General features: G+C 43.3%; 1 protein-coding gene across 2 annotated transcripts in view; it reads right to left on the minus strand.

The window, feature by feature from the left end:
* Positions 1-24,212, minus strand: part of FYN (FYN proto-oncogene, Src family tyrosine kinase) — a 198,700-nt gene that overhangs the window by 85,907 nt on the left and 88,581 nt on the right. For both annotated transcript variants that reach the window (XM_088460490.1, XM_088460489.1), the window contains exon 2: positions 5,275-5,341. The gene's annotated coding sequence lies outside the window, so the exon portion shown is untranslated. The remainder of the gene's footprint in view (positions 1-5,274; positions 5,342-24,212) is intronic.

Consider the following 24,212-nt stretch of genomic DNA (forward strand, 5'->3'; position numbering starts at 1 on the left):
ACGATTTCTGACGGATCGTCATGACAAATCCTTCAACTAATACAGTGTGTACCCACTATGACGGTGGGTGCATGCTCCCGTGGGGTCATCAGCTGCATCATCAGGTCGGCCCTACATGCAGCTCAATCTGACGATGCGGCTGATGACCCCATGCAGTGGGATGCGGCAGGGGCCGACATATCAGGCGGTCGGGCACAGGATCGTCTAACGTGTAGCGGCCGCTCGATATGTCAGCCTTTCAGCGGGGTGGGGGGGGGGGGGTCGGATCGCTGGGTACACACATCATTTAGAGTGTACCCAGCTTTACCTAGCTAGCTTCACTGCCCTCCCCTGTCCCCACAGCGCTTCACCGCCCGCCATCTCCCTCTCCATCCCTACAGCGCTTTAACGCCCGCCTTCTCCTCCCCTGTCCCAACAGCTTTTCACACAGCGGATATCTATACTATCCGCTTTAATATACACATATCTTGTGATTTATTGTTATATTATAGATTTTTACATATGCACTTTTCATATTTATTTTATGTCACTGTGAGGCCACTGGTGATGTCACCAAGGGTGTTTTTGGTGCCATTTCCATGCCTTTAAATGTATGATTGCTACATCTTGAAAAGGTACCTGATGGTCTGTAACCTTGCTATACTTTACTTAAATAAACCAAATGTTTATTATATATACAGGTTGAGTCTCCCATATCCAAATATTCCGAAATACGGAATATTCCAAAATACGGAATTTTTTTTTATCATGACTGAGATGGTGACACCTTTGCTTTTTGATGGTTCAATGGCAGTGTGGCACACATTGGCATACTAGTTAAACTATTTCTCCCCCCGAGCAAGCAATTAGCAAACATATTTTATTTTTGTAATAAGGTACAATGCGAAGAGCATTAATATTAACCAAATGGTACCATTTATGTTTGAATGTTTACATATATACTGTGTTTCTACATTATAATGTGTATGGCATTGCTGTCTTTGTAATACAGCACACTACATATCTGAGTTTGTCGCTCACTGAATGTACTGGTGAGGAGAAAGATTAGAGAACCATAAAAAGATAGTAAGCATTACAGGGGGATCCTGGGGAAGACAGAGGGCCTGATTCAGAGCCGGACGCTCTGAACGAGCGCCCGCTCTGAATCAGAGCGGTTTTTTTTTTGGTGCGTCCTCCAGGACGCTCGCATAGCTGTGGGTTACCACCCACAGCTTATGCGAGCGTCCATGATGATGGTCGAGATGGTCAAGACCATCGGGACCATCGGGCTTGCGACGAGACCCTGCGGTAGGGTCTCGTTGCTGCAAGCCCTGGAGTGATTTTGGCTCTATCAGAGCCAAAATCACTCCCACTGACATCACTAGTGATGTCAGTGGGGCCGGACCTAGACGGTAGGCGTTCCCATGGGAACGCCTCCGTCTGGGCAGCCACGCCCCGGCACGCCCACCAAAGGGGGCGTGCTGTCACTCACCATCGACAGCACGCCCCCTTTGGTGTGAGACCGCGAGCGACGGCTTCCCCGTCGCTCGCCGGGCCTCTCGCATGCGCACGACGGAGGCTGCTCCGTCGTGCGCATGCGCATTTGGGTACCCAGAATGAGACCCAGAATGCAGTAACTGTCACATGGAAGAATAAAGCACATATCAATCAGGCAGTACAGTGTTCTCCATTGCTCCAAGCATTGTGGTCAGAAATGAAATAGTACAGCCATGGCCAAAAGTTTTGAGAATGACACAAGTATTGGTTTTCACAAAGTTTGCTGCTTCAGTGTTTTTAGACCTTTTTGTCAGATGTTACTATGGTATACTGAAGTAAAATTACATGCATTTCATAAGTGTCAAAGGCTTTTATAGACAATTACATTAAGTTTAGGCAAATAGTCAATATTTGCAGTGTTGACCCTTCTTTTTCAAGACCTCTGCAATTCGCCCTGGCATGCTGTCAATCAACTTCTGGGCCACATACTGACTGATGGACGCCCATTCTTGTCTAATCAATGCTTGGAGTTTGTTAGAATTTGTGGGTTTTTGGCTGTCCACCCGCCTCTTGAGGATTGACCACAAGTTCTCAATGGGATTAAGGTCTGGGGAGTTTCCTGGCCATGGACCCAACATTTCAATGTTTTGTTCCCTGAGCCACTTAATTATCACTTTTGCCTTATGGCAAGGTGCTCCATCATGCTGGAAAAGGCATTGTTCGTCACCAAACTATTCTTGGATGGTTGGGAGAAGTTGCTTTTGCAGGATGTTTCGGTAGCATTCTTTATTCATGGCTGTGTTCATAGACAAAATTGTGAGTGAGCCCACTCCCTTGGCTGAGAAGCAACCCCACATATGAATGGTCTCAGGATGCTTTACTGTTGGCATGACACAGGACTGAAGGTAGCGCTCACCTTTCCTTCTCCGGACAAGCATTGTCCGGAAAAGGAAAGATGCCCCAAACAATCTGAAAGGAGATTCATGAGAGAAAATAACTTTACCCCAGTCCTCAGCAGTCCAATCCCTCTACCTTTTGTAGAATATCAGTCTGTCCCTGATATTTTTCCTGGAGAGAAGTGGCTTCTTTGCTGCCCTTCTTGACACCAGGCAATCCTCCAAAAGTCTTCGCCTCACTGTGCATGAAGATGCACTCACACCTGCCTGCTGCCATTCCTGAGCAAGCTCTGCATTGGTGGTGCCCCGATCCCACAACTGACGGTCCTGGCACTTGCTGGACGTTCTTGGGCGCCCTGAAGCCTTCTTCACAACTATTGAACCTCTCTCTTTAAAGTTCTTGATAATCCAATAAACAGATAATTTAGGTGCAATCTATCTAGCAGCAATATCCTTGCCTGTGAAGCCCTTTCTGTGCAAAGAAATGATGACTGCACGTGTTATCTTGCAGGTAACCATGGTTAACAGAGGAAGAACAATGATTTCAAGCTCCATCCTCCTTTCAAAGATTCCAATCTGTTATTCTAACTCAATCAGCATGACAGAGTGATCTCCAGCCTTGTCCTCGTCAACACTCTCACCTGTGTTAACGAGTGAATCACTGACATGATGTCAGCTGGTCCTTTTGTGGCAGGGCTGAAATGCAGTGGAAATTTTGTTTTGGGGATTAAGGGCCTGATTCAGCTTTGGGAATAGAGGACCTCATTCAGAGGCGGTCGCAAGAAGCGATCGCTCTCTCTGAATGAGGGTGGGCGCTTCTTGTTTTTTGGTGCGGCCTCCTGGTAGCAAGCAAAGCTGTGGGTTACCACCCACAGCTCAGCTAGCGACCAGGGTTATGGTCGCGATGGTGATCACCATTGCGACCATCGGGGCTTGCGACCAGACCATAAGGTTGGGTCTGGGCACTCGCAAGCCTCAGGGAGCTTTCTGCTCTGATCCTTGCCATACTCCGGGGTAGTATGGCAAGGATTAGTGCCAGCCAAAGAGTGATTAATCTTCATTCCCTTTGTGATTAATCTTCATTCCCTTTGTTTGCAAGATACTATACATCACATAGCTGTGTTTTCTACACGTAAAGTGAAAAACATGATAGCACAATGGTTAGCATTGCTGTTTCAAAGCTCTGGCGTAAATTCCAAACTGGGCATTTCCCGTGTGGAGTTTATATGTTCTCCATGTGTTTTCTTTTCACACTCCAAAGACATACTGATAGGTGAATTAGCTACTGCTGAAATGAACCTGCATGAGGCCATGTACCATACAATATGGAGTGTAAGCACCACTGGGACAGGGACTGATGTAAATGCTTAAATATTCTCTGTAAAACACTGAGTAATATGCATGTGTAAATAATGGTTAATAAAATAATAAATGAGTTACATTAATTTCACAGGAACTTGACTGCTGTTGAGGACGATGCTCCTTCCAATATCTAATTCTGTAACAGTCTGAGCTGCTGTGAATATCTTGGTGATCTGAAGTTACTCTGTATCCACCATTGTCAGCTATATACTGCACTGTGATACCCATCCTGTCCCTGTCTCTAGTACCAATCAGGGAGTCATAGGAATAGTTTACCATGGAGGTTTTCTGGGCCTGATTGAGACCCGCTAGCGAGCGCTCGCAAGCGGGTCGATGTTGGCCCAGTGTGCATGAGCACGAGGGAGCCGGCTCCGTCGTGTGCATGCGCGAGACCCGGATAGCGACGGCTCCAGGTCTAGCTACAAAGGAGGCGTGCTGTCGATGGTGAGTGATAGCACGCTCCCTTTGGTGGGCGTGGCTGGCCAGACGGAGGCGTTCCCATGGGAACGCCTACCGTCTGGGGCCGGTACCACTGACATCACAAGTGATGTCAGTGGGAGTGCTCTCGGCTCTGATAGAGCCGAAAGCACTCCAGGGCTTGCGGCAGACGAGACCCTACCACAAGGGTCTCGTCGCAAGCCCGATGGTCGCGATGGTCTTGACCATCGCGACCATCATCCTCGCCGCTCGCTATAGCTATGGGTGGTCACCCACAGCTATACGAGCGGCCAGGAGGCTGCTAAAAAAAAACAGAGGAACGGCCCTGATTCAGTGGCAAACGCAGGATTTCTAGAGGGGGGTTTCCAAATGCTTGATTTTAGAGTGAGTGTGGCCAGTCCGTGAAGAGGGCATAATTAGCACTTATCCAGCTTTAATATGCGTCATACAAAGTATATTGTGTCATAATTCCAGCATATACAGGACCAGCGATCACAGTAAGCCATTAGATGCGGCAGTAGAGCCATCCTGCCTGAGCAGAATGTTTTTATGTCAGATGTGGGCACCATTGCTGAGCATTGGAGCAAATACAGGAGTCTAAGGGAGCAGCAGAAGAACCTAGCACTGCCCTGGACATATATGTTCATATCGGTCTCCTTATGTACTGGATAGTGTATTATTATACAGTATTAATAATTAACCCTGTTGATGGTCTATAGCAGTCCATCTCAAACAGTGCATGTTTTCCACATCGCCTAGTTGGTGCACAGGTGTATTTATTACTGGCTGACACATTTTAAAAGATCCATACACAGGTGGTGCTAATTATTTCATTTGTGATACTGAGAAGAACATGCAGCACTAGTAACATTCTATTATATTACTATTTCTATTGTGGTCATGGTGTGTGCTGGGGAGGGGGGTTTCCAGGCAGACGGAAATCCCCCCTGCGTTTGCCTATGCTGATTCAGAGTGAGCGATCTGTCAGAGCGTCCGGCTCTGAATCAGGGCCTCTGCCCTCTCTTATGGCTTTCTATATACAGCACAAATAATAATAATAATATATAACTATACAAGAGTGAAATAACAAACAGTGACTTACCAATATTTCTTAAACTATTGTAACTTGTTTTCACCACATTTCTTCAAGCTCCGCTGAAGTAAAGACCCTGCAAGATAAACCATGGCGTTTTTACATACAGTATGTATCTTTCACAACACATTACTTACTTATATATCAGAAACACACTTATCAATCATGTGGGTAGTAATATGTAGCCCTAGGAATACAATCACACGTTACAGTGTACACATGGGGGTGCATGTAATAGCATGCGGACTGCAGGCATCGGCGAGTCCAGTGCGAGACTGCCCAATGTTTTAAAGCAGCAGTTATTTAAAATGCTAAACCAGGTCAATTTTGCCTTTTTAAAGGTGCATATCCAGTACGCGACCTTACTAAGCGATTGCACGATTACGACATCATAATTGTGCAATCGCTCAGTAATCGGCCGCAAATCGTGCATTTAAATGTCAAAAACGATCAGCGATGCACGTGCCCGCTGGTCGTTTTTGACATCTATCATCGCCTGTACATACAGTTCAACCTGATGATCACGTCAGGTTCAGCATGTACGGGGATGATGGATGTGCCTACACTGAACGACTGAACGTTCAGTGTAGGCACATCACAGACTGTGAAACGACAGCACGATTACAATGTCGTAATCGTGCTCTCGTTTCTCCGTCTATTAGTGAATACGCACCTTAAGACAGGTGAGTCTTAGGGGTAAATTTACTAAGAATCGAGATTTTTTTTTTTTTCATCTCGATTTGCATCGCCGAATCTCGGGTGATTTTCCCATTTTTCATCTTGCAAAATTACTAAGAAGTGAGTTTAGCTGAAAGTGAGATGGGCGATGGTGAAGCAGATGGAGATATCTCCCCTGAGTTGCAAGTGAAGATGAGATTACTCACCCGAGATTGCAGTGTTTTCTCTCTGCAAATCTCTCCCGAGCTAGCAGCCTGCACATATCAGTGAGATATGTGACTGCTGCTTGTGTGTAAAACCTGTAGCGTACACACGGTCAGATTTGTCAGACTTGTCAGATTTGTCAGATGAACGACTGAACGATTAAACGATTTGAACGATTTGACCAAAGTTTTGAACGATTTGAACGATTTGAACGATTGAACGATTTTTGACTGCATTAAAATGAATGGAATCGTCCAAGTCTGACTGCAAACCCATCAGATGTCAGATATCGTTATCTGACAAACGGGAACGCGCATCGTTGATCGTCCATTGTTCAGGCATGTCAGATATGAACGATTTTCCATCAGATATGAACGACTGAACGATTTTTAAATCGTTATCGTCCATATCTGAAGAAAAAATCTGATCGTGTGTATGCACCAGGGTAGGGTCACCCCCAAAAGTATAACCATACACTGCACAAAACATTAAGGGCCCGATGCTGAGTTGGAAATATGCTGGTTTGCGGAGTGGATCTTGTCATAGTGACACCAGAAACAATGTTTTATAGTTTTAGACCTGTTTACATGAATTTTACATTGGTTAAAATTGCTTAGAAAGTATAATAAAAGCAGTTGGTATTAGCCCTTATGTAGGCTACAGTTTATTTTCACAAATATTAACCATCTGATGTCAGGTACATTATTTTTCCTATCATAAATGTGTCAGCATCCCCCATATGGACTGCACTGCCAGATCAAACAGCTGTGTAGTTCAGGTGTCTGACCGGTCTACTATTTTTGCAGACAAAAAAATTCTACTGGTGTATTCCATATAATACGTGACCCATTTATTAAGACAGGACAGAAACAATTGCAATTTTATAACAAACTGTGATCTTAAAGAGACAGGAATTTATATCTGGGAAGTACATGCTGCCTGATTTGATTACAAGTAAGAAAGATGTGGGATCAGTTCAATTAGAAAGCACGATACCAGCGATGAGTATAAATTTGCCACATACGGTAAGCCAAAATAACAGCAACATCGCTGATTTTTGTGAGCATCTCTATGGGGGAACTAATATCTACACTGTAGGTGTGATACATGATCACGTTATGGAACGTGATCCGCACCTATCTAAATCAACCCTGTATTGTTATAGTAAAATACATTCAGGGACAATTTTGGATGAATGCAAATACAAAATAAGTAAGGGACAGATTCAGTTAGCCTCGACGTACTATTGGTGGCACAGTGGTTAGCAATTATGCCTCACATTACTGAGGTCCTGGGTTAAATTCGTACCAGGGCCCTATCTGTTTGGAGTTTGCATGTTATCTCTATGTTTGCATGGATATTCTTCCACACTCCAAAAACATACTGGCAGGTTAATTGGTTGCTGACCAGTGGCAGATTTTACCCCCAGTAAGCCAGTTGCAGTCCATGACTGCACTGGCTACACTCTGTGACTGGCAGAGGCTTCCCATTGCAAACACTACCTGCCAATGACACAGAGGAAAGGCATTCCCAGGGGTGGTGTTTTCTTACCCTGGGACTGCCAGTCCGGGCTGCGATTAGCAGAGAGCGTGATTCCAATAGAAAGCCACTCCTCTGCCTTTCAGGCAGAGCTACCCCGCTGCAATTTGATGTAGTTATCAGACCGGCGGATGGCATGCCGCCGATCTGAATCCCGTCACTGAAAGTCCGACACAGGACTTTAGAAGATAGGCATCAAAATACAGATGCCTATCTTAATCCTGACGCTGGAATCCAGAAGGACGGCAGCCTGAACGAGGTAAGTGCAGGGGTGCTCTTAGGTTTAGCCACGGGGGAGGGGTGTTAGGCTTAGGCAGCGTAGTGGGGATACAGTTAGGTTTTGGGGTATGGAGGGTAGGGTTAGGCACCCCTAGGTTAGGCACCACTGGAGGGGGGTTAGGCACTAAGGGGGGAGGGTTAGGTTTAGGCATGAAGGGGGGAGACTTAGGTTTAGGCACTAACGGGGAGGGTTAGGCTACAAGAAGGGAGAGTTAGGGGGAGAAGGGGGAAGGGTAAGTATACTTACCCGACCCCTGTCGGGATACCAACCATCGGGATGCCGCTGTCGGTATTTTGACAGGAGGCATCCCGACAGCCAGCATTACATACCAATTCTGCTGCAACATATACATGTTTTGTGCATGTGCGGCGTCACCGCCACTTGTATGCATGCGCTGGTCCCGTCGCCTGCCAGATCCATTGCACAGGTCCAAGCCCGGGGCTGTCTCCTCCTCTCCTTTGGCAAAGACAGCCCCCTCATGCTACTCCTGACTGAAATTAACCCTTGTTTCTTTGGTAGGGAATTTAGATAATAAAGTCCAATGTGGAAGGGGCTGGTATGCATGACAAATACTTTCTATACAGTGGAATATAGTGGCCTTATATAATTAATAATCATTGTAATAATAATATGGGGGTTATTCGGGCACGAAAACTTTGCATGTGTCACAATACGAGCAAGACCTAAACTGTGTGCATCCACACATCATGCAATGTTCAGTTACAACCTCATAGGTAACTGAATATGCCCCTAATAGTGTGACAGTTAAAAACATACTACACAAAACGGTATATGTACTAAGCCTTGCAGAGAGATAAAGTGGACGGAGATAAAGTACCAACTAATCAGCTCCTAGCTGTCATTTTTCAAACATAGCCTGTAAAGTGACAGTTAGGAGCTGATTGGTTGGTACTTTATCTTCACCCACTTTATCTCTCTCCAAGGCTTAGTACATAGACCCTATAATCGGTTAAATGAACAAGATTACTGCATGAGATTTGTGTATGACACAAATGACAGTAGTGTGTCACCAAACTGATATCTCATCGGTTTTAAAATCATGTGCCCACCTAAGGAAACATCAGATCAACAAATCTGACTCACTGTCTTGCCTCCTACTCCAACATGAGTTTATGATTTTAACAGACTGTTATTTATACAAGTCGTGAAAAAAGCTGAGTGACACATTTACACGTAAGTGAACCAGAATATATTTAAAAATAATTCGTTTTTTTTTTAAGCAAAAGGATGACACAAATACACACACTACCAAAGCACAGGCCATTCTCAATATGCTGATAGACTGAATGAAATGTACTGTTGCTTGTCTTAGAACTGAAGTATGTTCACTAAAATACCAATATACTGATGATATGCAGTGTCAAAGAGGGCTATACGGGACCAAAAACTAATTCCAGGCTAAAATGAAAAGTGATATATATATTTTTCAACAATCACACAATAATTACCTTTTTTCCATTTATGTCTTATATGAGAAATATTATTTGGACCCATCAATGCTTATGACTTACACCGCGTATCCACATGCCGACAATGAAGGACTGCACGATAACGATATCGTTATCATTAAGTCGTTCAGTATACTGCGAGGTGCCCACAATGAGCGATATGTCGTTCAGTGCAGACACCCTCCCTCATCCCTGAACATGCACAACCTGCCGATATCGGTGGATTGACCTGCATGTTCAGGCGATGATAGATGTCGAAAACGACCAGCGGGAGCACGCATCACTGGTCGTTTCCAACCTTATAGTGAACAATTTATGAACAATTAATGAGCGATTGAACGATAACGATGTCGATATCATTCAATCACTCATTTTAATCGTCTAGTGGATACGCACCTTTAGCCTCTCATTAACAAATTCTGATAGAGATATTAATGGGATGATATAAATGGAGAGTCGGCTTATCTGACAAGTTTGTTTGTTGTGTTTTTATGGATAACAGCACCCAGAATAACACAACTGAAATGAATAGAAATGCAAACACCTGTTCATGAGTTTTCTATAAACAGATAAGTGTTAAATAACAATGTTATAATGTCACTATTCATACTGAACATGCATATATTATAAGAAATGGTTACAGAATTACTCAGTGACTTATAACTTACATATATTCTAAACAATGGTGCTCATTATCCAAAATATACATCATGCCTCCACATACACAAAACGAGCCAATTTATTAATGGCATCCTTCCTCCAGTTACAACAATTTGACAAAATGGCTATGGGCTTCACTCATTGTGCAAACCAGCAGAAATCCCACTGCAATTAAGAAATGTGTTCACTTTGCTGAGAATCAACAGAGATTAGTTACAACTAATTTACATTTTAACCGTAAGGAACAGAGCTATGATGTGTGCATTTCTTGTGTAATATAATTTTTAGTATATAGGAAAAGGGGCAACAGACTTAAACAGCATCATGACAATGTATTGTCAAACAGAGATTTATGACAGTGTTTCTGTTATAGAAGAATTAGAAATATATAACGCCTACTGTATACTGGCCATACACATATCTACAAGGAACATTTTCCTTAAAGGGCTCAAATAAATTTTTTTTTAACAAAGTCAAAGGCTCAGTGGATAGGTAAATGTGGTAATATTTACTTGTCTTCGTGTTTAAGACATCAGATCACCAGAAGAGGTCAGCGATACGCTCTTCATAATTTGGATTTCTTCCACATTGGGAGAAAAAGGATCAACACACCATGTTTATCAAATGGATAATGGTCTATTAATGGCTTTTTTCAGATGCTTGTTTTAGGAGCATGGTTGGGCAGTATAGTCAGCCCTGTAACGCCGTCAGTGCGCCCTATGCCACACCTGCCACCTGAATGGCACCCATACCGTCTTAATCCTGGGCGTTAGCCACTTTACCGGGTAACTTGGATGCTGCTTGGAGTGTTCTAAGGATGCCCAGAGCATCAGTACATGATGTCTCTTCCCACTGTGGGGCAGATGTATGAAGCTCTGGGAAGTGATAAAGTGCAGAGTGATAAACGACCAACCAATCAGCTCCCAACAGCCTGTAACATTACAGTTAGGAGCTGAGTGGTTGGTCGTTTATCACTCTCCACTTTATCACTTTCCAAAGCTTCATACATCTGCCCCACAGTGTGGAGAGCTGGGTAGACGGAGCAGGGCATGGTTTGCAGTGGCGAGTGAGTATCAACTGGTACCTGTGTGATGGCACTGGCTGCACCGCCCTCCTTACTGCCCTGAGTATGATGCCTTGATAGATCTGGGATCATTGGTCCTGTCTTTGTGGACTATGGGCCATATTCAATTAGAGGCGAAAAGTCCGTTATTGGCAATAATTTATCGCCGATTATGTAATTTTCGCTATTTTCACTTATCCCCATATTCAATTTGAAAGACTTTACGCAGGTGCGAAAAGTCTTTGTTAAAAAACGGGGATAAGTTTTCTCCACTGAATAGGTGGCAAAAAAAAGTGCACATCAGTGCAGAACTGGGGTTTTGGGGTGCAGACTTAAAAAAAGTACCCTGCACCCCTTGGAATGTCCCCTAAAAGGTATCTGTGTCAAAAAAATAAAAAAAAATAAGCATAGCACACCCCCCAAAAAAGTGGTTTCATTTTGGAGGCAAAAAAAAAAAAGTTGGGGGACAAACTTAAAAACCAGCGAAATTTACTTGGGGGGGGCTCCCCAAGTATGCGGCAGGTGTTTTCTAGAATGTGGCTGGCTGTGGCAGGTGGATTTTTAAAGAATTTTTAAACATCAAAATATGCTTGCACCCATTTTCATGTACCCCAAATTTGATGGCACTAGTTATTTTTAAAAAAAAATGTTGCTAAATGCTATTCTTCACCACTTATTCAAAGCCGCATAAAAACCCCAAATACCTTCAGCATACCAACTCGGGGGTACCCATGGTTATACCCCATGTTAGACCATCTTTTGGGGGGTGACAGATTGATTTCCCCAGAAAGTGACAGGACTTTTCGCTACTTACCTTTCCGCCGGGTCCCGTTTTCGCCAAATCCTAATTGACGCGCCCGATACTTTACCCCCTGGAAAAACGGCGATGATGGCGAAAGTCCGACCTCAGACTTTTCGCCTCTAATTGAATATGGCCCTATGTGTGTTCTCCCTGTGTTTGCACGGGTTTCCTCACCTAATCACACAATTGAAAAATATACTGGTAGCCCAATTGGCTTCTGAAAAAGTTAACCTTAGTGTGGACATGTGGAAGGGCATATAGAGACTGATGTGAATTACTAAATAATCTCTGTAAAGCACAGCACAATATGTGTGTGCTATATAAATAACTAATGATAGTAAGAATAATGTTTTGTTTGGAGCATATTCAATTAAGCCAGGGGCACAGTGCCGGCGCTAGGTGTCTTTGCGCCCTGCGCCATTCCGTGTTTGCCCTCCAACCGCTCCTTCCATGTGTCCTCCCCCTTACCTTATAATAATACCTACAATAGATGGGTGGAGGGCGGGGATTATCTCCGGCCAGACCCGACGCCCCAGTGCGGTCGCACTGACAGAACGTGTCAGGAGCCAGCTCTGCAGAGACACTTCTAGAATTCAATAAATACACTGATGTAACTCATTCAATACTCCCTGGATTACACTGTGTAATATGGCGGCTCTATAAAAACATAGGCCCTCATTCAGAGCCGTACGCTCTGAGCAGAGCGCACGCTCTGAATGAGGGCCGGCCTCCATGAAAATGGAGCGTCCTCCTGGACGCTCGTATAGCTGTGGGTCACCACCCACAGCCTATACGAGCGTGCAGTTTGATGACCGCGATGGTCTTGACCATCGCGACCATCGAAACTGCGAGCCGGAGCCTGCGGTTGAGGTTTTCAACCGCAAGCTCCGGAGTGATTTTGGCTCTATCAGAGCCAAAATCACTCCCACTGACATCACTAGTGATGTCAGTGGGCCGGCCTCTGACGGGAGGCGTTCCCGTGGGAACGCCCCCGTCAGGGAGGCACGCCCCCGGCACGCCTACCAAAGGGGGCGTGCTGTCAATCAACATCGACAGCACGCCCCCTTTGATCAGACACAACGAGCGAAGGACTTTCCTTCGCTCGTCGCGTCTGACGCATGCGCACGATGGAGCTCCCTCCGTCGTGCGCATGCTCAGTCCAGAACATCGACCCACTTGCGAGCGTACAGCCGCTCGCGAGTGGATCTGAATCAGGCCCATAATTCCTAATAGTGTTTTCAAACTCTAGGCCTAAGGGGACCCCAAATAGTGCATGTTTACTATACTCTACGCTGGAGCACAAGTGTATTCATTACTGACTGATACTTTTTAAAAGATCCAAAGGTGGTACTAATGCTTTCTCTTCTTGTTCTTTGAGGATACCTGGTAAACACGCGCTGTTAAGAGTCCCCTAAGGCTGGAGCTGGGAAACACTATTTAGATTGTTGCTGCCAATATCAAACTTCTTCCACTTCCAATTTTTAATACAACAGACATTTTGCCTTGATTTCAATAGTATCCCTTTACATTAATTTCTTAACAGCTGCTTAGAGGAGCCCATGGTTGACAGTGGACACAACATTCAGAGAGGTTAGAAGGTCAGAGCATTATATCATGTGCTATGGAGGATGCAAACACTGATATAATACATACCTCAAAACCTACCATGAAGTACTTGCAGTAACCAAAAATTAAGGAATTAAAATTACCTTCACAGTCCCCATAATAGAATATCACTGGGTATGCACTGCACGCAAAAAGATCTAATAATATTCCTGAGTTCTGCAAGGAAAAGTGGGAAAAAAATCCTAATGAAAGAACAGAAAGACTCTGTCTTTCTTAGGGGACGATTCAACTATGTGCGAGATATAATTGTAGCCTCACACGATGTGTCTCTGCAGCATATGGTTTATATATCACTAGCGACGCGCAAAAGCTTCACAAGTTATGCAACCTTGGTCCCTTACTCAGCTTTATGCCCAACTGGCATGGCTCATAGGGGTAAATTTACTAAGGTTCGAGTTTGTGTGAGTTTGCAAACTCACGTGAGTTTAGTCATTTTTTTTATCTCGCAAATTTACTAAAGACAAACTTGAGTGAGTTTGAAGCGAGTTTTCTTTTTTCACTGTTAAAACTCATGTGAGTTTGCAAACTCGAAAAAACTCACCATTGGGCAAAATAGGAAGTACTTTAGATGAAAAAGATGCAACTCGCAAATTTACTAAGAATCGAGTTTCCAATCTCGTGTGAGATTGTAGCAAACTCACTATGAAATAGAAATTTCAAATAGACCACCTCCTGAGCTGCGAGTTTGGTAGAAACATACACAGATCAGTGTGATTTGTATATGTTTCTGCCTGTATATGTAATATAAAGTGTTTTCATTTTTAAAAATATGACATAGGGTCCCCCCCCAAAAGCATAACCAGCCCCAGACTTGCCAGCCAGTCCTGGTTCCTAAAATTATGGGGAACAAAATTAATAGGGTCCACCGTAATTTAAGAACCAGCTCCAGGGGCGATGGGCTGATGCCACAGCCATGGGAGCCCTTTCACCGGGCCCCCGCAGCATCAGCCCTGACCGCTAGTCAGCCCAGGCCATGGATCCCTGGGGAGTTGGGGACCCCTCCAATAAAGGAGTCCCCCTCTCCAGGGCACCCCTGGCCTAGGCTGATAGCATGGGGCCATCCCCGTCACCCCTGGGTGGTGGGTGGCGGGTCGATAGTGTAGGTGTAGTGTTAAAAATTGAATTAAATACATTGTCTTTACAGTAGAGCAAGCCTCCCCCACATGCTGGTACTTGGAGAACCATGAGTACCAGCATGCGGGGTCTGAATCAGGCCCCTGGTTTTATTATTTGAACGGAGCAGCCAACTTCCGCATTGCATCCTCCATAGCACCAAGGCAGGAGCACATTTCAGTTCAAAGGAAGAGGAATGTGCAATCTGCACCTTGGGATCTCCCACCTTTCTATTTGTGTAATTCCTCCTCACTTCATTACAGTAAGTGAAGGAATATTTAGGCAGGCCCTGCTGCAAAGTGGTTTTTGCCTACAGTATATTTGGTTCCACTTACACATATGAACAGATATTCTCTCTAATGAGGCACATTAAAAGCAACAAAGAAGATACAAAGCGCAACATATTATGCTCTGCAGAATTGCGTTGTTACTTTCCAGTCTTCCATCTCACTGTTAAAGCTCTGTTCACAGAGAAGTTGGAATGAATTGTCAGACTTGCTAACAGATGTTTACATTACATGAACATTCCTTCTGCTGTTATTAACCAGATAGGTGTCTTTCTTTGATTGAATGTATTGTTTTGACCTATACATATTTAAGATTTAAGGGCCACCCATGTGACAATGGAAATATTAGGCTGCCCATATACTATCTAGTTCTAGATGTTTCTCCCTTTCCACATAGCTATTATAACCAAGTGGTGCAGGTGAAGAGTAACTTGTAGGAACAGAGGGCCTGATTCAGAGCCGCTCGCAAAGAGCAAGCGCTCGCTTTGAATCAGGCGGCCGCTTTTTTTTTTTAAACCGGCCTCCTGGCCACTCACATAGCTGTGGGTGTCCACCCACAGCTTTTGCGAGCAGCCAGGTGATGGTCGCGACCATCGGGCTTGTGACGAGACCCTTGTGGTAGGGTCTCGTTCCCGCAAGCCCCAGTGAGCTTTCGGCTCTAATAGAGCTGGAAGCTCACCAATGACATCACTCGTGATGTCAGTGGGGCCGCCCCCAAATGGCAGGTGTTCCTTCGGGAATGCCTCCATTTGGCCAGCCACCTCCCCGACCCGCCTACCAAACGGGGCGAGCTGTCGATCAACATCGACAGCCGCCATTTTTCGATGCGAGCACCGGAGTGCGCACTGCCCGGCCATCGACCCGCTTGCGAGCGCATAGCGCTTGCGAGCGGGTCTGAATCAGGCCCAGAGCTCCACTAGGAGAATAATTAGATGCATTAGAAGTAAGATGAAACATATACCGGAAGAAAGCCCAAATTCATGTTTTAAATATAAATCATTTCTAGTATGAGATTAAAATGTATTCATATTTGCTAAGTAAATATAATAAAGGCTAGATAATCACAAAGACGATGATGCTGAGTTGTATGCTTGTGTGTAAAAATAAAAGCTCAATAAGATGCACACTAAAATAGGGTATTTACACCCATAGACTAAGTGGGAGGACTCTGCACCAGTAATACAAGTACCAGGGTTATCTCAGGCCTATGTCACAGGCACTACTAGCTCCACTTACCAAACAGCTCATACACTCAAAAACGTTTTTTTAAACACTTGTTTTGATAAAAGAAAATGTATTTGCTGTTAAGTTTGATTTAAACCAACGTCACTGTATAATACAGCAGGTATAATCTTCCTTCTCATATTGAATGAAAGTAGCAATTCTACAATATGCCAACATTATTTTTAAATAATATGATCAGTGTGTATTTGCAGCCGCAAGTGAACATCTTCAGTGCGCAATAGGGGAGCCAATCCCAGGATCGGTGGGATCCCGGGATTTAGGGCAATAAACGGCAAGATTTCAATCTCGGGATTGGTGCCTCCAGTTCCGGGATTTTTGGTATCAAAATGCGTGGCATGTCTTCAGCCCGGGGGCAGCGCTGAGCACTAGTTCAATCAGCTCAGCTGCTACCCCCAGGCCTCCTACTGCTGTGCGGCTGCATGTGACATCATAAAGGTCACGCTGTGCAGCCACACACACCCGCCCAACCCCTTGTATGGCTGTGCCCGCCTGCATTGGAGTCTGTGTGCTGTGGGCGGCCTGCATTGATTAACTCATCTGGGTATCCCGGGATTTAAATTTTTTCAATCCCGGGATTAAAAAAATGAGCCGGGATTGGCCTCCCTAGTGCACAATGGCATAGCTCTAGAGGACAGATGCATTAGCACAACCTTCTTGCACAAGAGATTCCATCAGTGGAGGTTTTGCTCATGCTAATGGAAACAGCTCAGGCATTGCTAGAACACCTTTCATCTGCAGTTGTCCTAATTTCATGAAGAGTTCCCCTCAGACTCAAATGCTAGTATCACTGTAACCGTTATTCCTCATGAAACATCGATAGACTGTCGTTGCCGGTCTTGCCGAAAGTGCCCCCCAAATCACTCCTCACTCAGTCACTAAAGCCACTGCCTCTAGCTAGTGTATACAAATATTTTAAGACTGGATCCTTCCCAACATTTTTATACATATTCTGAAGCATGAAGCTATGTTAACTCAGGAACCACATGTGGAATCGCTGACTTTCAATAAATTTTGTATTCCTCTTTTACTGGAGTGCTCGTTTAATTTTAGTAGTAATCTGCTCAAAATGATGCAGTTCCCTAGAGAGGATGATACGTTAATAACATACAAATGACTAGTAAGGAAAGTACAGTAACATGGGCACTGTGAACAAAACAGTGAGCTTCAAGTTTATAGCTCTCTACATTAAGTTCATAAGGGGAGCAATTCTATTTGAATCGTAAATTATAACCACTGAGTTCTTGAATTTTATGCTAATGTGCAGAATGTTTCATGATCTAAAAACATAAACAAGATACAATAGAAATGCATTGCTGAATTACAATCAGTGATAACAAAAATGTGTAAACAAACACAAAAATATTTAAACATTTCCATAAACAGTTGACTGACAGGAACATGATGACAATATGCTTGTCTCATTTATTGCTAAAAACAGAAAAGAGGATGCTGATAACAGAATAAAGAGTTAATTATGCTGATAGATGTAAAGGATGCCTCCCTGCTGAGGCAGTAGGAGCCCTCTGCTGCATTTCAGATGGGACAGAAAGAAAGAGAATTGCTGCAGTCACATCTGGAGGAGGAGGAGCTTACTATACACTGGGGAAACTGTGTAAATGCCGGATTCCTATAACCGAACATTCAATGCACCAACCCCAGAGGGCAGCAGGAAAATGTTGTTACACACAACGTATGATTCAAATCCAAGCATGCAGAAAATACATTTTATCCATGAGGCATTTCTACATACATGTGATTGGGATAAACCAGTATATTTTATATACTCAGGTCTATAATGTCAGCTTTTAGTAGTAGCTCAGAGCTGGATATTGTCAGGTATTTGGTACATTGTGTTGTAAAAAATCTTATAAGGTGATCATTGCCCTGATTATCTTTACAAGATAAATATAACTGGTTAAGTAGGTAATAGTCTGCTGTAAGAAATATTGCTGCTTGCTTATTGTTCCCGAGCGGCTTTCACAAAATGTGACTATAAAGCTGGTGTGATATTCAAGCCAATACACAAAATACTGACACCAATTGTGTAAGGTATGCCAACACTGACAAAAACAATCTCATTCTGCTGTGTTATACTTTAGCTTCATAAATAATAATGAAAGCCATTGTCATCACCATTCAGCATCCTTGTCTAGATAATCTTTGTGCTGCAGCCTAGCAAACATTCAGTGTTTATAACAGTACATCTATTCCTGCAGTGCCATGTAAACACTGTTACTTATGTGGGGCATACATTGCCAGATAATATGCCTGTCAGACCTAATTTATCTGGCAGCCTGTCAGCCTGCAGATATCGCAGGCATACACTGTGAGACATCTTACAGTGTAATGGCCCCGATATCTGTGCTCCGCCCCCGGGGGAGGAGACATTTCCCCATTCCTTTCATGGAAAGGACCAGGGGAAATGTCTGTTGGCCGCAGCTGGGCATTCACTGCCCTATGCTGCCGACATTTTAACTTGCAGATATCGCTTCGGACGGGCATGCTCTACAATCTCGCATGACCGATCGATATTTAACCCTCGGTCGGCCACATACACACACAAACTACAATTATTGGGGTTATCCGCAAATATCGGGCGGATCTGCCCGATAATTGTAGAGTGTATGCCCAGCATTATCTGTGGCTATCTATATAGCTATTGCTAATCCTACAGATTACGTTATATATATTCCATAAGAAACCATATTTTCAAAATGATCTCATAAAAGTGGGTGGTCTGTTTCTCCTGGAAGTACAGGGTATTGTGCAGTTGTTACCTTTACCAAAGTAAAAGAAAAAAACTTCTTTGTATCTACATGAGTGTTGCACAAGGCCTGCGATTCAAAATATGGTTTCTGACTAATCATCTTTTTTATATTAATAAATTTTTACTAAAGCAATTAACGGTCAACATGTAATATCTCAATATGAAATTTTGAGTAATTCATTTAAAAAAAATAAACAAGAGTGAAAAGAAAACGAGTACATGATAGGGAAAACATTAAAAGCAGTAATACAATCAAATTCGGTATGTAAAGTATATATAATTAATTAATTTAATATATCAATTCCACAGTTTAAGTCACTGAACTAATTAATATGCAGAAAGAAAGACATAATGTGACCATTATGCAGTATTTGCTGGGAAACTCATTGACGCTATGACTTACAATGATCAGACTTTGCAGTGATGCCTCTGATGCCGTAAAGTCACTAAAGGGAGCATCCAGCCATGAAGTGCTGTACACGATGATCACAGCAATAAGGACTACAATGTGACAGGAATAGCAGAGTCCTTTGTATCAGGGATTTCAGGACTTAACATTCCAGTATCCTAGTCATGAACCCAAGAGGCTACGCAGCTACTACATTTTTATCACGCTAAAAGCCTCTGAGAAATCAGAGTCCCCGTCTCATTTTATTAGTGCCAAAGCAATTTGTAGTGAAGACAAGATGAAAACCAAATCCAGTAGATCTGAAAAGCCTTGATCGGTGCATGTAACCTCTCGTCTCTTTGTCACATGTCTAAGCTTTTATTAATAATTCTTTTCATCCATCATCCATCATCCCTAATCAGACATTCATGTAAAAAATAATATATTAGTATTCACAGCCTGCGTGTAAACTGATTATAATAATATAACATGTACATCCATGTACAGAAATGTCCCATTTTATTCCCATGTAAACATTTGGATTTAACAGAACTCCTCCTTGATTAGGCCTGTATCATTCATCAAAGTTCCTGTCGAGCAGTTACTGAAACATGCAATATGATGATGATCGGATTCTGAATATACTTCTTTTACTTAGGAGGAATAGACATGAAGCGGCCACCTAACCATTTACCTGGCGATGTCACATGTTATGTGACCTTGCCAGAGTGTTTCAGCTAGCAAGGTCGCATCAATGACCCCGCCTTGCTGTATCCCCCTGCTTTAGAAGAGGAGATCCGTTCTGCACAAAAAAACTAAAAAAATTCTTGTCACAAGGTCACAGTTGGGCTGCAAAAAAAAACCTGGGGCTTTTTACAGGAAGTTGGTGGGGGGGGGAGGGGTTTGGTTTATAAAACAGGGATTTTTTTTACTACTAACGGGGTGTGGGGCATACTTGCTAACTCTTCCTGATTGTCAGGAAGACTCCCTGAAATAGTAGCAATCTCCCTGACTCCCTGAAGAGTGAAGCAATCTCCCTGACTGCACCTTACGCCCATTATGAAGGTATTTTATATAAATATAAAAAACACATTCAAATGTGATCATTTTGCTTCTCATTATCTGCCAATCGCTGTCACCATCAATTCTCATTCCGCACCAGTGGGCGAGCACATGCAAGTGATGTGCCTCATAGCAGGCATCAGTGGCATAACTACGGCCCCCGCAGCCCCTGTGATGGCTTGGGGGCACTGTGGGCACATGCTTCACCACTGCAACTGTGAACGCTGGCCTCAGAGGCCAGCGCTCCCAGTCATGACATCACCCGTGACATGAGGAGCCTGTGCGGCCGTGCCTGCTGGATCAAGTTAGATCCAGTCAGCACAGCAGCGGGACCGACAGCCCGGACGAAGGCCGCGTGGAGTCAGGTAAGTACTGGGATCAGGTAAGTACTGTGGAGGGGCACTTCTTTAAGAGGCACAACTACTGGGGGCATGGCATATGGGCACAGCTACAGGGGGCACTACAACAGGGTGCATTGCAAAAGGAGCGCTACAACAGTGGGCATTGCATAAGGGGCACTGTACAGGGGGTCCTGCATAAGGGGCACTGCTACAGGGGGCATTTCTTAAGGGGCATTGCATAAGGGGGCCGCATAATGGGCACTGCTACAGGGGAGATTTCTTAAGGGGCACTACTACAGGCAGCATTGCATAAGGGGCACTGCTACAGGGGGCATTGCATAAGGGGCACTACAACAGGGCCACTGCTACAGGGGGCATTGCATAAGGGGCACTGCTACAGGGGGCTTGTATAATGGCAACTGCTGCAGGGGACATTTCTTAAGGGGCACTATTACAGGGGGCATTGCATAAAGGGGCACTACTACAGGAGGCATTGCATAAGGGACACTGCTACAGGAGGCATTGCATAAGGGGCAATGCTACAGGGGGCATTGCATAAAGGGCACTAGTACAGGGGTATTGCATAAGAGGCACAACTACTGGGGGACTACTACAGGGGCACTGTATAAGGGGCACTAACTCTATACACGCAGTTTACAGGTTATAACCTATGTTCCCAAAAATCTAATTCTACATGGACATAGAAACTGTGCAACCTGTCTTGAGCTGAGGTGACAGACTGGCAGGAGAGGAGAGGAGGGTTGGTGAAGTAGATCTTTCAGGGTGGGATGCAATGGGTATTACTGTGTGGCACAATGTAATATTAGGGGTATTACTTAATGTGGCATAATGTGTTATAAAGGGCATTACTGTGTGCCATTATGTGTTATAAGGGGCAAAATGTGTAAGGGGCATTACTGTGTGGCATAATGAGTTGTAAGGGGCATTACGGTGTGACATGTGTTATAGGGGCATTACAGAGTGACATAATTTGTTATAAGGGCTTTACGGTGTGGCATAATGTGTTATACGTGACATTATTGTGTGGCATAATGTGTAAGAGGCATTACTGTGTGGCATAATGTGTTGTAAGGGGCATTACTGTTTGGCATAATGTGTTATAGGGGCATTAAGGTGTAGCATAATTTGTTATAATGGCATTACGGTGTAGCATAATGTGTTATAAGGGGCATTAATTAATGTGTCATAATGTGTAAGGGACATTACTGTATCATGAAACCGCACACCTTTACTTTACTTTCCCCCATGTTTACACCTCCGTTCCAACCCACGTTCCATCCTCTCAAAGGGGTGTAAGGATAAATGAGGAAGGATGCAAGCGGTGAGTAGTCAGCTTATGGACGGATGAGTAGGAATTTTTAGTGCACATGCGCACTGTAAAATACACACGGAGAAATTACGTCAATGCTCAACTCTACACGATTCCCAATAATGTGTCAAAATGCAGCAGTGCAGAAGGCATTTTAAAAAGGATGGAAACTAGATGAATAGTCACAGCAACACATTTATAAACACATGTTATCACTGTACTGCAGAGTCTACAGCGATCTTCTTCAGCCAGATTTTTGTACCTTTACTTTAAGAAATACCACCCAACAGACACTCATCAGTAGTCAAAACAGATTTTATCAACCTACATTAAACAATATAACAAAGAAGCTATCTATATCTGATCAACTGCACCAATTTGTTTTCTGTTCATATTTAATTCTATTAAAAAAAAAAGTTCTAACACAAAAAACACAAATATTTTATTATTTAGCTAAACTATAAAAGCATCAATAATATGGTCAGTGTTAAGCAAACTAATGGCTGCCATGTATTCTGAACCTATTCACTAAAACAAACATTGTCACGAACGTGTCTTCAGTTAGCAGTGTGAATGATGCACTTCTTCTGTTATATAAAGGCCTGGGCTCATGGGTACATGAGTGAGCCTGCACTTTGCATTGCTCTGTCTCTCACTGACACAGATTCTCCCTTTACATTGGCTCTAAATAGGTCTGTTCTTAGCAGCTTTTCTTTATAGTCTGCTATGTACAATTAGTGCCCCAAGATACTGATTGCAATGCATGTTAATGGGAACAGAGGAAACAATCAACGAAACAAGACCACAAGCACACCATTTATATACTGGTGGAAAATGTGGTCACGCTCGATAATCTGCATTCCTCATAGGTGCACCACAAGCAAGATTACTTATATGTATGAGAAACAATTTACAGCAGGAAGATAAGATGGCCGTGGTATTTGTTCTAGTAATCACACCTAAATATTTGTTTGAACTGTAATTCAACAGAAAAGGTGCTCACAGTCTATAAAAGTTTCAGAGGTGATTATCGACTTAACTGCAATTATTACAGAATCCCATATATGCTCTGGATCGATCATTTTGAGTAACTCTTTATTTTGCAGGATATTTAGGTTTATATTCTGTATTTTGTACTTTAATATACTAAAGTACTTTTAATGCAATATGGAGCACCATTCCTAAAATATTAAGGTGCATCAAAATTATTCCTGTATGGTATTCGTTTAAATTGTTTAGCACTGCTGCCCCCAGTCACTGAAGGAGGAAACACTCAATGATCATTTGTGTATGACAATATCACTGAACACTCAGGGTTTCTGAATAATAGACACCATACCTTTACATAGTATAATTAATGGTCAGAAATCATGGCTCACAAATTACAGTTTAAAAAGTACAATAAAGGAAAACTGTGCAACTCATAGGTGGCCAAAGCGTTCATCGCAGACACTTGACCAGAAGATCGCGTTGGCCCATCCAGCAACAGTTAACAGCATCCAATAAGAATAAGGGGCAGACAAACAGGTGTGAGACAGACTGGGTAGACAGGAAGGAAGGAGCATTGAGCAGTGGGTTAGGAAAAGAGCTGGAAGGCTTTGATGAATTAATGGGTCTTGAGAACACGTTTGAAGTGTTGTATTGAGGTGGAGAGTCTGATGGGAAGAGGGAGAGAGTTCCAGAGGTAGGGAGCAGCATGGGCAAAATCTTGGAGGCAGGAGTGGATGAGTGGGAGGAAGTAATCAGTTGGCAGGAGAGGTAGCGTGCATTTGTTGAGACAATTTTTTCACTTTTTACTAAACCATAATGCAAACTGCAAAATATAATGATTACTGTAATACAAACATTGCTTAATAAATATACAAATATTTGGTACCATATAATAATATTAAATACATTAAAATACAATGAGTATCAAACATATTTACTTTAAGGTTTATATTTTTCAAGATTGATTTTTTAATAAGCATATGAAGCTTAATATTTTGACTTTCTTACATATATGATACACACAGGTGCAGTAAGTTCTAAGTTTTTTGCACATCCACATATCAAAATAATTTAGTTAAAATATTACCAGAATAGCTGATGAC

This window comes from Taudactylus pleione, unplaced genomic scaffold (genome assembly GCF_031769625.1).
Source record: "Taudactylus pleione unplaced genomic scaffold, aTauple2 ptg000046l, whole genome shotgun sequence".
NCBI classification, from domain to species: domain Eukaryota; kingdom Metazoa; phylum Chordata; class Amphibia; order Anura; family Myobatrachidae; genus Taudactylus; species Taudactylus pleione.